The 19387-nt window shown below is 35.1% G+C and overlaps 1 long non-coding RNA gene across 1 annotated transcript in view; it reads right to left on the bottom strand.

Annotated features, from left to right (window-relative positions):
• Positions 1-5731: 5731 nt before the first annotated feature.
• Positions 5732-19387, bottom strand: part of LOC118200360 (uncharacterized) — a 63328-nt gene continuing 49672 nt past the window's right edge. The window contains exons 2-3 of the long non-coding RNA XR_015041531.1: positions 6133-6456; positions 5732-6015 (exon numbers count right to left, since the gene is read on the bottom strand). This is a non-coding gene — a long non-coding RNA (uncharacterized LOC118200360). The remainder of the gene's footprint in view (positions 6016-6132; positions 6457-19387) is intronic.

Genomic DNA, 19387 nt, shown 5'->3' with positions numbered 1-19387 from the left:
AGAAGCTTTTCATGCATGATGATGCTTAACCCTTTGCGGCACAGTGTGTCCGGTCTGGGCACATCTAAAATTTTCCTTCTGTACGCACAGAAAAATTGAATGAAAAAGAATTTATAGGTTACTCTGAACCTTCTTTATTTAAAGTAGATGGCAGTTCAACACAAACCAGTCCATATATTTTAGCCATGTTTAGTTTTTTAAGAACCTCATTTTTCAAAGAAATTTTCCAGATTTATTTTAGGGTATAAAAAGAATTCTTTGAAAAGAAATTTCTATGTTATTTTTTTGCCTGTATGCTAATCTCCTTATTCTATATTAGTTTTAAATTTTTACCTTGAAATCTTTTCTAAAATCAAACGGCGAACCCTAAGTGTACCCAGACCGGGCTCACCGATAATGTAGGACAACTGAGAGTCTGTATTCTTTGTTTCTCCGCATCTCATCGGTCAGTTCATTGACAACAGTGCTCGTTTCAGCACTCTTTTCGAAGCTCTATTCAATCAGTGTATGATGTTGCGTGGCCCCAACTGGTCAGCAACAGTAGTAGTGACTGCTATAACTGCAAATTATACAAACTCGTAAGAAGGGTTTAAATCCCTTTTTATTTCACTTTAGAAATCACAGTTGCGTTCACTTGACGCTCACAAACTACGCCGACCCGGCGGTGTAACAAAATAGAAAAATGCAACTAAAAATAAATGACAGGATGAATAAATAACGAGGTCACTACCCACGAGGCTCTATAATCGTAACTAACTTAACCGCGTTCTAAGATACAGCTGAGATTCAGCAAACGTTCTGATTAAGAAGTTGAAAGATTCAGCGAACTGCCGAAACAGGCACACAGGCCGAAACGCGCGGTTCTTAAATTTCTACCTAGCAACCTTCACGCTCGTGATTCAAGAAGCACACTTACAATCTCGTTTCCCTTCTATTTAACTCAATTTAATTTACTTCTGCTAAAATTTGAATACTCTGTGCGTTTCTACTACGATTTACATACTCTGGCATTGGCAGTTCTAGGGGAAAGTAAAGGCTTGACAGGAAAGATAGCTTAAAATAAATGTTAGTTAAAATAAATATAAACCCTACAAGTGTGCCACTTTGGGCACATCCACAAAATTAAAGGATAAGTGCTATCTTCACAAAATTTTACTTGTCTACTCCTCTAAGCCTAATTAGACTGCCTACCTTTTTTTTTTTTAAATCAAAACTCCAACTTTAGAAGGTAACGTGCTTGGAAAGGGTTAAGTATTTTAGAGAGTTAACCATTTTCATTCTGCCTCCTTCGATTTCGAATCCTGGAAGTCTTGCTACGTTTTACGAGGGTCTGTGGATAATTAGGGCGTGGGTTTTTTTTCAGAAATTATTAACTTTTACTGTTTTCGTAGAGAATTGCAATTTTCTACTTTGTTGCTTACATTTCTTTGTAACTCGGCTCTCGAACAATCACTCATAACAAAAGTCATCAGTCAAAAGTTCATCGTCCATGAAAGCTATGCATTTAGAGTGTTAAGGCCATTTGTGCTTAGTGATTTTGTCAAAAGTTCATCGTCCATGAAAGCTATGCATTTAGAGTGTTAAGGCCATTTGTGCTTAGTGATTTTGTCAAATTCCAGATTCTAAAAATCTGCACTTAGGCATGAGGCCTGTGGACAGACTCTGACATTTTCAGTCATACCGTGGTTGTTAGTTATAATTACACTGCGTTTGTTAGTGAAGTAATCTTGAAAACTTTCATAATTGTTTTTTTTTTGGACAGTTTATATTTTTTAATGTTCCTAGAACCTCCGGCCAGCAGCACGAATCGAAGGTTTTTTGGATGTGTAGGCACATCAAAGCCGATTCTGCACTTTATTTTTTCATCTGCTGTAGAACTTCATTGATTGCAGGTACAGTGCTTTTATTGGAGAACAAACGGTATTGGTGTGGGCTTGCTGTGTTGGGCTTTCAAATATGATGCCTGAACTGGTACTTGATATCCAGATTAGGCTTGTCATTTCGTATTTAATTTTAACTGCTACTTCTCCTGGCATTAAAAAAAATTAGGCATGGAAAGATATATTCAGTGGATTAGCTGTTTCTAGAATATTTGTTAAATTCTAAATAACGTTCGAAAATCCTGCGAAAGACCTAAGGAATGCAAATTCCCCTCCCCCCCCCCACTCACAAGAAAGGACTTAATAAGCATTTTAAATACCGAACTAAAACAAACTGATAACGATACAAAATGTTCATTTCCTAAAACTTGAATAACTTGCGTCTGCTGTGCCTTATGTTGGAGTAATATTAGTAGAGCGAGTTTGACATGGATTTGCAATGGGGAATTCTACTTTGACTCGAATTCTTTTTGCTTTTCATTTAATGTTTCAGTTTGTAATTTTGTTTTTGTTGTTTTACATTTATTATTTCTTCATGAAACTGGTTCAGGAAATCCTACTGGTCTAAGAAGAGATGTAGATAAGGTTGCATTTCATCCTTAATTTAGAATTAAGGATGTATTTGGGTTGATGGTTGTATTTTTATTTTATATATTTATTTATTTTTATTGCTTGGAAACGCCTTATGTATTTTATGAATGTAGAAAATTTTATTCTTCCCAAGCTCCTCTTTTCTTAAAAAGCAAAAATTTCCGCCATAACATCAGATTCAGGGCTTAATTTCTAAAAGTAGAAGTACCGGAGCCCTATAGAAGACCGGCAGGAAAGAGAAACCAAGAGTAAATAAAGGAATAAAATGACTATTAAAATCATTAACAATTTAAAAACTGAATAGTTAATTAATAATTATGTAATTGTAGAATGGATGTTAACAATGAATATTTATTAATAATTATTTAATTGATAATTATTATTGAATTCATAGTTAATTTAATATTGTTTATTAATTGAATAATTAAGGATTAAAGTAATTAAATAAAACGCAAAGAGGTATATTAGAATTTAATGATCAATTTGTAATATAATTTTGCTAAAAAAATTTTTCGAGATCCCATTTCTACTGAAATTGTTGTTCAGTTATATAAAAGAAGTGAAGCCTTCTTATTTAGGGCTGCGGTGCACTCCGGCTAAAATTAGAATTTATCCCCAAAACTAAGAAGTATCGGAGCTGACCTCCGATGGGCTCCGGCACAATTTGAACTCTGAACAGTTTTGAACAGAGATCTGTGTGAATAGCTTATCCAAGCACCTTGAATGGAATGAGAGATCCCATTCAAGTTCTTTTGTGTCGCAAACTGTGTTTACTGTGTATTTTGGTTCTCCAAAAACCAGATGTTGTATCTGCTCAGTTTAGCTTTTGTTTGGAATGTATAATCCGGTAATTTAATTTTGGGAGGGGGGAGATGTGCCTCCTAACATTCAAAATTTAGATGATTTTTAAAGAGTAAGAATGCTTTACTTTAGTTAAAAGGTGTAGAAATTCTGAAAAAAATCATAAAAAAATTTCATTCATAGAAATCCGCAGAGTTCTTTAAATCTTATTTTTATGCAATGGAAGTTCGGTATAGAGGTGACGTAACTTTCATAAAAAACAAAGCTGATAAGATAAAGTTCATTGTATTTTTATATATATTTCTGAATATCATGATTTGCACGAACGTCAGTAATTATCAGATAACATTAGACAGCGGATGCTCTTAATAAATGTTTCGTAATAAATGGAAGACCTCAATATGCTTACAAAGGTAATTTGTTTTAATCATTAAATTTCCTTAACCCCTTGGCCTACACGATATCTGCCAATTACGCGAGCTATAGTAAACAAGAAAGTCGGTCCTGCGCCGTGCCTTTCAACTGTTGAGCCGTATATCCGAAATACCTTTCATGGGCTAATCTTTGGAATATGGTAACAGGTAGTTTGGCGACATTTTGGTAAGGCGATAAAGGTTACTAGCTAGGACTTTAGCAGTGTACATGGATAAAGTAAAGAGTATGCGTAATGCCATTTTTGTGCAATTCTGGGATATTTTTTTAAGTGAAAATAGGTCGACGTCTACATGGATGATACCGTGTATGTGCAATTCTTAAAAACGCGGCAAGCAGTGGGCGATTCTGCACTTTCTCCCAATTTCGCACCTAATCTTCGTCATGATTAAGCACTTTTGTTCCATAAAAGTTCTAGTATAAGTGTAATTCGGCTAGCAGATTGTTGGAAAAAAAAATGTTGAGTTTAAAAAAAAATTGCCTTTACTTCGTGAAAACAAAATGGCGTCCAAACAAAAACTAGCAGTTGCTGTAGCAGGGTTGGTCGCCAAAGTTTCGCCAAAAAATCTCCAAGTTACCATAATTCAAAGATTAACCCTTTCATGATATATATATATTTTCGTGTAACGAAAGGAATTGTGAAATAACAAACAATGTTTAGGTACAAATAATCATTTTAAGAAGTCTAGGGTGTAATCATAATCAATTGATCAGTTGAGAAAAATAATTGCATGATGGTATGAGAGTTTGGCATGATGGGTATAAGAGTTTAATTCTTTATACGAAATTATACCTGAAACGTGTGAACGTAACGGAGCTATACGAGGAAGTAACAGATCATCCAGTTTCGTCAGAAACAATTGAAAAAAAAAAAAATACGTTGCAATGAAATGAAAAATATTCGATGTAGAATAACTCCAATTGCTTGGCATTTTACACACAAATTCCTCACCACGAGTCAGACTCGTCGCTTTTGCTTATGGCAAAATTCTTTATCACGAATCAGCCTCGTGATAGGCTGTTATAGGCCAGAGGGTTAACAATATACAAAAGAGCTGGATTTTTGTGAAGAATGAATTGAATTATAGGAAAAATTTAAATATTTCGAGTTCATAAAATTAATTTATAATTATTTTCATAAATAAAGCAAGTTAATATATTCTACAAAAATGAAGAGGTTAGAGGCAAAAGTCTAAAATTTTTAAACGACGATAAATTTAACTGATGACTTGATTTTTAAACACCACAAAAATATCTTGATGAACTGATTTTTAAACGGCTAAAAAATATCTTGATGAACTGACTTGTAAACGCCGAGATGAACTGATTTTTAAACGCCGAGATGAAGTGACTTTTAAACGCCGAGATGAACTGATCTTTAAACGGCAAAAAAATATCTTGATGAAGTGACTTTTAAACGCCGAGATGAACTGATTTTTAAACGCCGAGATGAACTGACTTTTAAACGCCGTGATGACCTGATTTTTAAACGCCACAAAAATATCTTGATGAACTGACTTTTAAACGCCTAGATGAACTGACTTTTAAACGCCTAGATGAACTGACTTTTAAACGCCGAGATGAAATGACTTTTAAACGCCGAGATAACTGATCTTTAAACGGCAAAAAAATATCTTGATGAAGTGACTTTTGAACGCCGAGATGAACTGAGTTTTAAACGGCAAAAAAATATCTTGATGAACTGACTTTTAAACGCCGAGATGAACTGATTTTTAAACGCCAAAAAATATATTGATGAACTGACTTTTAAACGCCGAGATGAACTGAGTTTTAAACGGCAAAAAAATATATTGATGAACTGACTTTTAAACGCTGTGATGAACTGATTTTTAAACGGCAAAAAAATATATTGATGAACTGACTTTTAAACGGCGAGATGAACTCATTTTAATACCAAAAATTATCTTAAAGAACTATTTTTTAAACGCTGAGATGAACTGATTTTTAGACGGGAAAAAATATCTTGATGAATATTTAAACACAAACAATAAAGACTCACAAAACCGAAAAACAAATTTATTTTTACTTGTACAAACCAGGTTACTACAACATTTGTAGTAGAAATAAACTTCAAAATAAAGTCTAAAGCTTGCGAGCCTTATCTGTGGAGATGGAAAAATTTTGCAAAAGCCCCTTCCCGGGTGGCACCACTTTCCTCTTAAATTAATCTCCTTCTCTCTTTTTCGGGGCTATTTCGTGTGCCACCCGGATGTTTTCTTCTTTCGTTTCCTGCCTTCGTTCTTCTAGTTAGGGGCTCCTTTTCTTTTCTCAGCTTCCTCTTTCGTTGAACCTGTAACTTACAACAATTTTCATTATTATAACCCATGCCCTCGTATATTTTTATTACCTACTTTTTATCACGCATTATTTTACATCTAACAGTTATAATACAACATCTCTTACTTACCGAAGTCAGAACTTGAGACCTTTCTGTAGAAGCGAAGTGTCTTGCCAACCTGTCTCTGGGGCCCCGGAAGAAATTGATTCTCTTACATACTTCAGCTTAAACCGCTTCATTGTCCTTATCTTTCGTATTTTCCCTCAATCACGTGTCTAATTCTTCTTTTTTTTCTTCCGGTTCCCGTCGTTACTTTGAACAACAGTACGTCCTATAAAAGAACGAACATGTCCTCTTCTATACAGGTGAAATCTACCCTACCCTAACGAGGTTCCCGCTTCAAGAGCTCTGCATATAAAGTAAGTCCTTTTTTTCCTTCCACTCTTCAGCAATCTGAAAAAAAAATGTTATTAGTGGTTAAAGTTATAAACGAATATCTAGATTGTGAAAACCGGACCTTCTTCCCCTCCGTACTTTAACGCTCAAAAGTACGCAGCTAACATGTTCCGCAAAGCACTAATACCGAAATCTCAATGTATAACCATGTTTAATTTAGATTTTGAGCATTGTCATTTATCCTAAGCTGTCAAATAAAAGACAAAACTCGCACTTCATTCGTACGCACATAGACGTGGTATTTCAGTAACTTCAAACCGCAATCATTCAATTAATAGACAGATGCATCAAAGATGTACGGTGTTAACAATTTAATCCGAAGAACATTTGCTTTCATTGTCGAAGCGATTGAAAAAGATTTGGTGACACCGAAAATTCCAATCAACTGTCCTATCGCTGCATGAAGTTTGACGTTGTGCTTGAAAAACCGATAGTTTGCATCTCACTCTCTCCATCTTCTATAACTACCCCTTTAACATGGTACCCTCATCATACTCAGTACAGTCAAGAGGAATGGGAGCTTGCACTGTTTATTAACGACTCCAAGTAAAAACCTGAATTGCAGCTCTAGGCAACTGGAAAGAACCAGAAACACTCAACTTGCCTTACCTTGTTCATACAAATCCAGGGAAGCCGTTGTATGGTTTGCAGTGGAATCATCAAACATATTTCTTTCATACATCAAATATATGAACGACGTCTTGGAATCATATGTAAGGCTTTTTAGGGATGCTATTGGCTCAGAGTTTTGGTAATGACTAATAATGCTGTTCTCAGAATTTTCGGAAACGGAAGATATCTCTCCAGTGGACTGAACAGTCTATTCAACACACTTCAGTTTAACTAAGCATGCATTGGATAACAAAACTGCACCGACCCCGATGTCTGTCAGGATCTAAATAGTGCACATTCTGAAGACCGGCGTGGAATTCCAAAGCAATTCACTAAACTGTCTGAAGATCCCATATCCTGTCCGAAGTCACCATACCACATATTGAATAAAGATTTCTCTGTCGGTTCCTATAAATACGACTAAAAATTTAATGTTTTGAGATTGATCAATTGGCAAACATGGTGATTTAAATCAAGTACTATAAAATCCCTCATAACTGCCAATATCAAAATAAAGGTACTTTCGAAGATCTAAATTTAAATCCGAAATTTAGGCCTGTGAGATAAAAAATATATGAAATGGGATAAGAAGAAAATAAGCTGGCTACTAATATATAAAAGAATGGGCTAAGAAACATGGAAAACATCTGTGTTGCGTTTCTGTCGCCCACCATAACAAGTCTATCCAACCAATGAATTATCCAGATTACAAAGGAACGAGCGACCAATTCCATTTTTGCTCCTTGATGTACGAACTCTGAAGGAAGAAATTTTATCTCAACTGTAATAAAAGACCTTTGTAATTTACTCCGCATAGACAAAACCCAAACGACTCCTTTACACCCACAGCCATGGTAGAGAGGTTTGACCGAACTACCTTTAGTAACCACTCGCTAATTGTTTCCAGAAATCAACAGTACTGGGACCACACGTTAACTCTGCTTATACTGGCCCACCGTAGTGCTATCCCGATCTCAGACGCTCTTCGGTCGTCACCTTCGTCAGCTTAGTGATTTATTGTTTGATTGCCCTTCGTATCGCCTGAGGTGCCATTCTCCAGACATGGTTTCAAATGATGCTCAATTTTTCTCGACAGCAAGTGACGGAGAAGATAAAGGCCCAGTTCGACACGAGAGCTACAGGACATCAATTTAACAAAAATGACAGAGTGTGGTTATGGAATCCAATTGAAGGAAAGGAGTTTCTCCTAAACTACAGTCACCCTCGGACGATCCTTACACAATCCTGAACAGGTAAACAAGTAAAAGTGCATGGGAGCACCAACAATTTCACCACCGAATCAAACAGGTATTGCCCAAATACACTAACCAGCTAGAGTATGAAATACTTGAACTATTTCTAAGTAATACTGAAGTTATACATCGGAGTTGTTAATTTAAACATAAGAAGATAATAACATAAAATTACATACAAAGTTACACAAACTGTTTAGAATACTCTTTAAACTATTTGATTACGTAAATATAGTAGAGCTGATATTTTGAAGATCGTTGTACTGGAAATTTTACATTTTTATGGAAGTATACAAACAAACGCGATTTGATTTTGCTAATATATTGGGAGTCTGATTCTTGTTATGTGACATTTGTTACAGGTAAGTAATTAGATCTGAGCTCAAATCTTTCAAAGTTTATAAATAAAGCTCATGGTCTCAGCTCAGTAAGTTAGGTATTTTGGAGCAATATGGAAATTATTAATGTATCGCGGAGTCAATTATTCGTGAGTGACTTAGACATTGCTCTTTCGTTTCGGCTTTATCGTTTTCGGACTTAACTTGTGACTCGGCATAGGTCCAGTCCTAAAGCACCGAGCTTTCTTGCGTACCTTCATGATTTTTGGATATAGGTTGTGTTGAGCTATCACCAGTCTTCTAAACTTTTTTTTTCCAATGGCAGATTATGAACAGTAACAGGAAAAAAAAACAAGAACATACAATACAGCAGCACAATGGAAAAAAAAAACAGCTGTAACAGAGTCCATTAATCTAACATATCTCTTGCCTCCCCGTAACGCTCGGCGAAAAAAGTCTTGCGCAGAGTAGGACAATGAGATAGATCTGCGGCATCCATCATCTCTCCAAAGCTGCACAGAGTGCATATCGGAGAAGGAACAATTTTGAAACGCAGTCATGTCCGGTGGCTAGGCGGAATTCAACGACGGGGCGGAATTCAACGACGGCTATACGCCTTGAGCCATTACACAAATTCGGGATAACATTCTTCCAAGACTTATGAGAAACACGATTGTAGAGATCTTCCTGAGCACGTACTTTGATAGATCTTTTAATCTTTTAATAAGGTCCCTAATAGCATGGAAAGGCAAAGGACGAGAAATATTCTGCATGATTAAAGCACCCTTTTTTGCCGAGAAGTCGGCTTTCTTGTTACCTGGAATCCCACAGTGGGTAGGAACCCACTGCAGGACTATAATTTTCTCAAGCGAAGCAGGGCTTGTAGATAATGTCGACAATCCAATATATCCTGTGATATAGGATTTTCATCTGAAACGATAACCAACAGAGCAGCTCGGGAATCACCGAGTATAACAACTCTTGTGAATTTTTCCAAGTGGCATGGTAGCTGGTACAGAGCTGTGCGAATCGCAGAAATTTCACTGTCAAACGCAGTACCTGGTCCCATAGGGATGTAAAAAGAGAAAATTTCCAGTCTTTTAAGGGGACTCTTACACCTTAAAACCCACAAGATCTTCGATTATCTAACTGTTGCAAGAATGGGGATAACTTATTTATTTTAAAAGCAATTACTTCCAACTTTGTACAGCTGACTACATAATATAGCTGCTCTCTGAAATAGTAATGAGAAAGTTTGTGTTGCCACAAATATTTTTATAATTTAATACGCTTTGTGACACAATTTTTCGTCATGTTTCCACCTTGCGCGCACAGTTTAAAACATTCTGTTGCATATTTTAATTCCATATTTAATATATAGCTTTTATAACATTTGGAAATTACTATGAACCAAAAATTCTAAGAATATCATATTAAATTTTTATTTTTTTGGAGTCGAGTTTATAAAATGTATTTTATTAAAAAAATTGTAATGTTTTCGTCCATAAAATTTTTTAATATTAAAATATTCATCAGATTTTTGGTTCCGTTAGAAAATAGTGTCCATATAAAGAATTCCATCCAATTTCAAGTATGTACCATTAGCCATTTTTAAAATATCATGCGCACGAGGTGAAAACATGGCGAAAACTTTTGTCACAAAGCGGATTAAATTACGAAAATATTTGTGGCAACACAAACTTTCTGGTTATAGCTCCCAAAGCAGTTATATTACGTAGTCAGCTGTAAAAAGTTGGAAGTAATTGTTTTTAAAATAAATCAAATATTCCAATTCTTGCAGCAATCACATATTCCAAGATCATGAGGGGTTTAAGGTGTATGAGCCCCCTTAAAGTTAGAATTTAGATTGGTGGGTTTCCGAATGTGTGAGACGGCAGAAGCATAGATAATGGTCTGCATCTCCTTTGTCTCTACACACGCCATTTTCGCTATTGGAGAGGTTCCTTTTCAGAAAATAATCTGGATATGGGACATGACCGGTGAGATAATAAGTTAGGAATGACTTGCAGCTTCTAATTTCTATGCCGATGTTTGGGAACAACCAAGCTGAACGGCGACGTAGTTCGGATCCATATGTCATCAGATTCTAAGTATAAATCGTTCATTACGAGAGGCTTGTCCCTTTCTATGGCCATAGCGTATATAATGTAAATAGATCATGGTCCTTCGGTTATATGAATTTGTAAATGTGTGCATTTATTTATTGACTTGGTGTTTGATTTGTTGTACGTTATTTACTGAAATTATTATTTTAGTATCGCGTTGGTGTTCAGTTATTGATTTTCCTTAGTTGTAATTATGGCTACTTGTCCGGGAGTCTCACTGCCCGGGATATGCAGTCTTTCGGAAGGGGAAATCCTATGAATTTTGTACATATGGTAAATAATTTTAATGAACCTATGCGTAAATTGTAGTACTTCCTGTAAAATGTAGCATGAAAGGCCTCAGAGGGCGAAACATCGTCGTTCGGCTGTCTTTCCAAACTGGCGAAATAGCGCGAAGGTGGGATATTGTCGTCAAGCTTAGCGACATTTTGGTCCGATTTTTGTGTAACTGTAACTGAACTCTTAACTGTCTAAACCTTCCAGCAATTTCAAGAAATCGAAGGTACTGGAAATTTTTCGGCGGGCAGAGGAAAACTATATAAAACTGGAGAAAGCATTAGTTCTTCAATATAATTTAGAGTTTTGTTCAGATCACTCTGCGAGCTTGTAATATTAGCAGTCATAAAAGTGGCTTGCAATCTCAATGATAATAATGGATTTACCTTTTGTAATATTATTTTATTATTTAAATTTTATTCCGCTAAATCAGCAGGAAAAGCTGAAGTTCCAGTAAATTGCTTTTGAAAAAATTAATTTCAACAAGCTATCATCGGTGCGCACATAATAATATAAAGAAGAGTGTCCTTTTGTTTGTAATTCACACAAATCTATAATTTTATTCAGTATTTCGTATTTCTACATGGCTGAATTTAGTTGGTCAACATGTTTGATAAGCGAGAGCTGTCAGGCCAGTCAAGGACATGTTGAAGACATTGTTGGAAAGTCATGCTGTATGTGGCCGAGCATTGCCCTATCGAAAAACAGAACCTGGACCATCAGCTAGCACAGGCAGTACGATCGACTGCAAAATTTAATCAACATATCTTTGAGCAGTCAGAATACCTCGCAGCATGACTAATGGTGAACGGCTGTCTTATCTGATCGCTTCTCAAACTATCACACCCTATGTTCTGCTCGGTTATAAATGGTGCATTAGATCACTCATCTCTCCGTCTTCGGACACATACACAGCAGTCATCAGTCATTGACAAAAAGTGGGATTCATCACTGAATATCACTTTCTCCGATCGGCCACTGTCCAGCTTCAGCGACATCGGCACTATGTAAGACGATATTGCTTATGGTGGACTGTCAATGGTAAGCATCTTAATAGACGTAAAGATCGTAACACGTTGAGCGCGGTGCCGAATTTGTTGCCCTTTCCGTTCAGCCGGCAGCAAGCTAAGCCGTATTTTTGTTTAGAATGTCTCAATACATTTCATTAAAACTAAATTTTATCACATTTCATTAAGACTATATTTATTTTTTAACTTTAATACTGTCGGTCCCGCGGGCCGTCGCCAGTCAAACGAAAATTCCAGTTCCGGTCCCCAGGGACCGACGCCGGCCACGCGGAAAGTTCACTGCCAGTCCCCAGGGACCGGCGCCGCACCTCAGCGTGTTAACCCCAGCGTTCTAGTCTCCTGGTAATTGTATCCCTGGATATCCCAGAATCCCTGCGAGTTTCCAAATGGCATTTAATCACTGATAGCATAACATAGCAACGACCACATCACTCTGACCAATATTCAGATCCGTTTATTCAGCCAACCTGCCTCTTTTAGCCCTATGATGCGACCCTTCTCAAAGTCTGACAAATGTTTGTAACGTCGTCGAGTACGTCTCAAAGGCATCTTTCATTGCAATGCCACATTACAAATTTATTACAATCTCTATCCAAGACGTCAGCATAGCAGAGATTGTAAATGCTCGTCCCTCATCACACCTACCCTTTAACATTCTACCAGCTGTAAACTTCAGACGCGCACTGTATCGCTCCTCAATTCTGAATGATGCTGCAAGTTTAATCATTTACTTAACTTAACAAACCACATTTGCATGCTGTGTTTGGAAGTTCTGGCTCTGTTTTCCCTCGATTGCTTTTATTTTTTCCAACAGTTTTATGTTTACAATGTTCCCACTGAATATAAAGACATCGCTATGTGATTTCTTTTAAAAGAGATGACACATATTTTCATGAACCAGATTTCTGAACCAGAAACTATGGAAGTTTCCTGAATCGTAGCTCTCGAAATAACAAACAGGGGGGGGGAACATACAGAAACTGAGGAAAACTTAATCAAGCCGTGCGACCTGAAAATTGATAGACTGAGGATGGGGTGGAGTTCTTGGTGCATAACCTGAAAGATTATATATGCCGAATAGACGTAGAGACACTAGGTAAATTTGAAGTAGGAAAGAAGTGAAAAATGAGCAGTGCCCTAGCGGGGACTCGAGCCACGGACCTCTCATACGCGCCGAGTGCGCTGGCCATTACGCCACGAAGGAATAGAAATGCGATTGTGCATGGAAGATGTATATTATTGTTATTATATACTTTTAATTTTTTCCTGGTTCTTTTTTGCATAACTCCATAGAGCTAATGTTAATTTTGACCCCTAGAAAATGTTGTTATCAATAAGTGACTAATTTAATAACTATATAAAATTGTTCCTTAGCACTCTTGGATTAAATTATTATAACTAAATTTTCTTAGTTCTTTGTTTGTCTGTAATTCTCAATTTATTGTTTTTCTGCTTTTTTCCTGTGTATCATAACTCTTTTCCTTTTCTAATGCATTACTACTACTGGTATCTGTCTTTTTGAACTTCTTAATTGACTGTAAAATTGTTCTGCCGCATATTCCCATATATTGCGGGAAGCCGACTTTACAGGTATTTTTACAGGATTTATTCATAGTATTGGAAATTCATAATTTAGTTTTTCACTCTTATATTCGGTTTTTCACCTTGTATTGTAATCTACTATAAATATTTTTGCTACATGTACTGATTTTAATTTTTCATATATTCATTAAACTTTGATGATTAGGTATATCTATAAATTTTTACTATACTTAACATACGAAATATTATAACAACATTTACATCAACAACATTTTAAGTGGTTTTTTTTTTTTTTTTTCCATATGATGTATATTTATTATAATTGCACTATATATAATATATTTTTGTTCCATGTACTTTATATTTTCGTCTTTCATATTTATTAATTGCTGGTGTTGCTGATTACGTATCTCTTGAGTTCTTATATTGTTTTGTATCATTCTCTTCTTATTGCACCTTTGATCCGCTCCAGCAATGCTTGTTTTATTACTGATATACCTAATTTTGTTATATGGCTACAACGTTGCCATTTTACTATTTTATGTTTTTAAGTCTTCTCGGTTCGTTCAATATGTAGGTATTACTTATTTTAATTTCTTCTTCTTGCCATTTTATTTTATATTGTACCTTGGATACTTAATACTGTGACATGTTTGAATATCAGATATCGTATTGAATACTATATTGTAAATGTAATGTATTCTCTTTGTTAGTTTAGATTTTATATTTATTTTACTTCTATTATTTTTAATTTCTTTTATTTCCTTATATTTAATCATGTATTTATTCTCAAGTCATATTCATTGTGCTATTGCTGTGCAGTTTTAAGCCCTTGTATTATTTGTCTTTAATAAATGCCCGGACTTTGGTTTAGTTTGTCTGGAGGGCGCTTTTGGTCTGTTGGACTGCCTTCTGGATGGTCCGGGTTCTGGGCTTCGGTTCCGGGTGCGGGGCGCCCGTGTGATCTCATCTTTCGGCTCTAGACATTGGTGGGCACGGTGCTTATACCGATTAACCATTATGATAAAGGGACAGTGACCGTGCCCTCCGTAACCTGTAACCTATATACTTTCCCCTTTTAAAGGGCGACTGGAGATTAAGGGACCCAATCGCCAGATCCTGGTGGCGGAGAATCATCATCCACCACCTTTTTTAATTCGGGCGCCACTGCAGTGACAATAGGTAAGTTTTGAAAGTAGGAGAGATGAAAAATGAGCGATGCCCTCGCCGGGGCTCGAACCACGGACCTTTCGAATACGCGCCGAAGAATTGAGGAATGAAATGGTATAAAACGTGCACCAGTTTCATTATTAGACAATACAGACCAAGGAACGATGAGCGGTATGGTCATGGGTATCAAAATGTTGTACAAAAGACGAAGGCCATTTGGCTTATTCTTTATTTCAAGATGATGACAGTCGTAGAATAAATTTAGTTGTATGTGCACTGCTTGTTGATATATCTTTGCGGATCAGACGTTTAAAACGGAATTAGATATAACTAGCTTGCAAATGAAAATGAAGCAGCAAAGTAGACTGGAACTTAAACATACCTACTACGCCGTCTCAGATTTGGTCGGAAAACAATAATTGCAAATTTCCATTAATTTATCCAAAAATTTAAAAAATAAATAAAACAAATGCAAGCATAAACATAAATAAGAATCTCATCCTCCTCCTTTAGAGGCTGCAGCAGAGTTGATCGGCACAAGCCTTTTGTTGTTGTTATCAGATGTAAAAAAACAACTGCAAACGAAAAGTTACGGACGCCTTTAAAATCACTGAAATGAACTACAAGTTCTCCAGATGAATGAATACGATAATTTTAAAGAATAACAGCTATTTTATTCAGTTAAAATACAGCCTTAAATTAGCATTGCTAACATAAACATCATCAAAATAAGAGAACAATGCGTTCTAAACATTGCGTAAAAAGGGAGGAGGAAAAAAAAAAAAAAAAAAAAAAAGAATATTTTTCTTAACAATAGTCTTTGCCATTCAACCACAAGAAAAGTAATAATAAAAGTAAGTTGAAAATCATAGGTGAAGTAGTAATTAAGTTTAAATAAGTTAAGTTCTGAAGTTGCACAATTTCGCTCTTTAGGAGGAATTCTGTATCAACCGACAGACTCGTTTCGACAATGTTTGTCATGGACATAACTTGGCAAACTGCCAGTTTTCGAAAGGCCTGCCATTCGACGCCCTATAAGATCTTTAATGCGTGTGTGCGACTTACCTAATTTGCTGATTTAAATGCAATGTGGTATACTTATTAATAATTTTAATTTAATCTTTAGTGATATCTGTAACTGTGTAATTTATAATACATGGAAGTTACATGAATCTCTCGAGATTTGTAATTAACAGAGTGAAAGTATTCATAAACATTTGCATTCTTGAAATAAATAAAATATGATTCTTTAGAAATAAAATATTTTTCTTATACCATCTATCACATACTTTTGTATGGAATAATTGTTTGCACGCCCATTTCCAACCAAGTTAATATTAACCCTTTGACAACTAACGGAACATGTATGTCCCACTGAAAGTTTAAAAATGACTGCTGACATGAAAAGTACTTAGAATCTTCTCACTGTTGGGGATCCTCTTCCAATAGATGGAAAATCGAGACGACGCCGCACAAATGAGCGTAGCGAAAAGAACAAATATGAGCTGCCCAATGTTGGTTTTTGCAAAGAATGATTTTTACCCTGTACCTTACAATGTAAATCTATTTCATATAATAATGTTTTCCAGAATAATAGGTGTGCTTACAGTAAGTTGAACGCTACGTGTGGGACATTAACTACGGCTGTGACGGTAACCGGAAAAATGCTCACAGAATCATTCTCACAGGTATAAATGCTCACAGGAAAAAAGCTCACACAGAAATATGCCCACATAGAAAAGAAGCTCACAGGGAAAAGTGCTCACTTAGAAATATGCTCACAAGGAAAAAAAGCTCACATAGATGTATGCTTACACGGAAATAAGCCTACTGATAAATAAAATACGTAGAAATATCGTTAGATTAATCAATCAATAAGTAATCGATTTGAATATCGTACATCTACGTGAATTGCTCATAGAAAAAATATTTAAATTACCAAAATATCTATGGTATATATATATATATCAAAATCTGTATAACTTAGGTGTATATAAGATTATCTGTTGCTATATAAGATTATCAGTTGCTATATAAGATTAAGAAATGGGCCGTTTTGAATTAGGAAAAGGAGAAAAATTAAACAGAATATAAGTGAAAAATTATTACAATTTTAATTGTTAAAAAAATAAAATATTAGTAAATATAAGTTACACATTAAATTAGCATTGCTAACATAAACATCATCAAAATAAGAGAACACTGCGTTCTAAACATTGCGTAAAAAGGAAAAAAAAAAAGAATATTTTTCTTAACAATAATCTTTGCCATTCAACCACAAGAAAAGTAATTATAAAAGTAAGTTGAAAATCATAAGTGAAGTAGTAATTAAGTTTAAATAAGTTAAATAGTAGTTAAGTTCTGAAGGTGCACAATTTCGCTCTTTAGAAGGAATTCTGTATCAACCGACAGACTCGTTTCGACAATGTTTGTCTTATTTAGAAGAGTAAGCAAACATAAATAATTATTTTATTTAAATTACGAAAGTACCTTATTATATATAAATCACAAATATATATTTCAAAAGTTATGAATACATAAACGTGCTGAATATTAGCTAATATATGTCAATATTTAATTTTATCATCGATTTCATCATATTTTTTTACATGGTTCGCGATTAGCAAATATAAATTTTCATATTCCCCCCCTTTTTTTTTTTTTTTTTTTTACTTCAGTACGCCGTGTATTCACAAAAGCTAATAATAAACGTTGACAGACTAAATCTTTTATGAGTCCGTCAAATAAAAACCACATACTGGGATGGATACAATTAAATAATGAATTTAGTACCTTATGAAAGCTTTCGTAACAATTTTTGGTTTTAGGAGATTTTCCGAAGGCTGCATCATAATGAATCCACGCTTCGATTGAAAACTGTGGTCTTCTAGAACTTTTTTGGCTCCAAACTTAAATAACTACATTCAAACACCAATTTCTATAGATACATATCAAAACTATGCAAAAATAGAGTAAAAAAAAAAACAAAAATTAATTGTTGGCGGTTAAAGGAATAAAAATGTCGTACAGGGGCAGTAGTATAAAATATTATAGTACATGCAAAAGTTTACTATAGTTTTCATTCTTTTATATACCGCCCCTGAAAAGGTTTATGTGAGCATTTGTCCAATAATTTTTTCAAATCATCAAATAATTTTTCTTTAAACAATTCAAGTATATGTACGATGTTCAAGATTGATTAATGTAAGGATATTTATTTCTACGTATTTTATTTATCAGTGGGCTTATTTCCATGTGAGCATATATCCGTGTGAGCATATTTCTAAGTGAGCATTTTTCATTGTGAGCTTTTTTCTACGTAGCCATATTTCTGTGTGGGCTTTTTTCCTGGGAGCATTTATATCTGTGAGCATTTTTCCTGTGGGCTTTTTTTCCTGTGGGAGTTTTGCTGGGACATACATGTCCCCAGCCTTTGGCTTCAAAACTATTTGTCAAAAAAATCCTAAATGCTAAATTTACCTTATTTATCACATATTTTGTCCACTTGGATAGAAAACGAGATAAAAACAATTTTTTTTTAAATGTGTAGTCAAAGTAAGAGAAACACCCAGCAAATAAATTCTGACATGCTTAAACTGAAATTATATTGATTGAGTGAATCTTGGTTAATCAATGCTTAGTTTTCTTTTACATGAAATATTATGAAGCAAATTTTTATTTTTTGTAGGTTGTACTAATACTGTCTCATTTGAGGACTTAGTACAGCTTCTCTAACGGCAGGAAACAGAGATCAGCAAATGTGACGGAAATGGTGACCATGACCTTTACCTTTACCTTCTATCAACGAAGTAAGATTGGAGAGCGATATGTTCGTGACGCGTCTCGCGTTCGAATTTCGAGTGGCAAGCTGTGACCCAGATAAAGCGGAACTTGAAAATAAATTTCAGTAGTTACTGTTGCCAAAGTTTTATTCTAATTTTTCATTATTTCTTTCCAGAGTGTCAGAACTGTTGGATTACACAGCAGACGAACTGACGGGTAAAAGTGTGTACGCACTTTGTCATGGACAGAATGCACAAAGATGAAGGAAATGTCACATTGAAAGTGGTGAATAAAAGGTTTTTCTTGACTCGAATCCATTATTTCTTTACAGAAAAATATACGTAGAAAGCTATAGATTTTTGCGTATTATCAGTTCATTTGTAATTGTATTAAAATATATTTTCGAAATCTTTCTCATTACTTTAATAGAATACAAAATGAATGAAGTCAAGTTAAAACTAATACAACAAACAACGGTTGTAATAGCGGATGCCTTCTGACCCTGCATAATTCTTTTTCACATATCTATAAGTTCGTGCGCATTAAGAGTGTGCGTGGAATTCACTATGACGCATTTACTAAAACAATACAATTTTCAACCTGTTGAAACTTGTCATCGTTTCATTAACATATTATTCAGTTCATCACCAACTTTCGTAAATATCGAACGCATTTTAGTACCCCTAGTTGATGAATATAGATAATCAGTACAAACCTGCCGTGCTACATTTTTTATTTTCGTGTGGTGAATCGGCCAGGTTTGCAGCGATAAAAATTAATAGTGTGCATGGTGAACATGC

This window comes from Stegodyphus dumicola, chromosome 6, assembly GCF_044657685.1.
Source record: "Stegodyphus dumicola isolate Sdum_Otavi_A_Nest chromosome 6, ASM4465768v1".
Taxonomy (NCBI): Eukaryota; Metazoa; Arthropoda; class Arachnida; order Araneae; family Eresidae; genus Stegodyphus; species Stegodyphus dumicola.
The sequence above is the reverse complement of the archived record's forward strand: the minus strand, read 5'-3'. Positions and strand labels throughout refer to the sequence as shown.